This window comes from Phyllobates terribilis, unplaced genomic scaffold, assembly GCF_046119375.1.
Source record: "Phyllobates terribilis strain yellow unplaced genomic scaffold, ASM4611937v1 Scaffold_10__3_contigs__length_209671492, whole genome shotgun sequence".
Lineage (NCBI taxonomy): Eukaryota > Metazoa > Chordata > Amphibia > Anura > Dendrobatidae > Phyllobates > Phyllobates terribilis.
Genome location: NW_027362770.1, coordinates 124,980,638 through 124,981,013, shown reverse-complemented (window position 1 = coordinate 124,981,013; position 376 = coordinate 124,980,638).

The window sequence follows — 376 nt, the reverse complement described above, 5'->3', positions numbered from 1 at the left end:
ACGCCTGCCACTTGCTTTCCTATTGGTCACTCAACGCGTTGTGGGCAAGACTAATAATGATGGAAAAATATCATTGGCTACAGCAGCCGCCAATCATCTGAGGGGCGGAGACCTTCCAGGACCTTCTCTTCGTGGACCGCTAGGATTGGTTGACGGGGGTTGTAGAGGGAGAACGCTGATTGGCTGCGGGGAGGGGTCGGCTGCTGGGCTTTGAGGAAAGAGGAAGTGAAATAGTAAAAGAGTCCTAAAAATAATCCATTCATTCACTCATCATACGAGCGGGTGTGAGCAGGCGGCGGAGCGCAGGCCGGGGAGTGGTGGTCTGAGCACGGGGGAGCGCTGATCACATGGCTCCTTTAAGATGTTTATGTTGGGT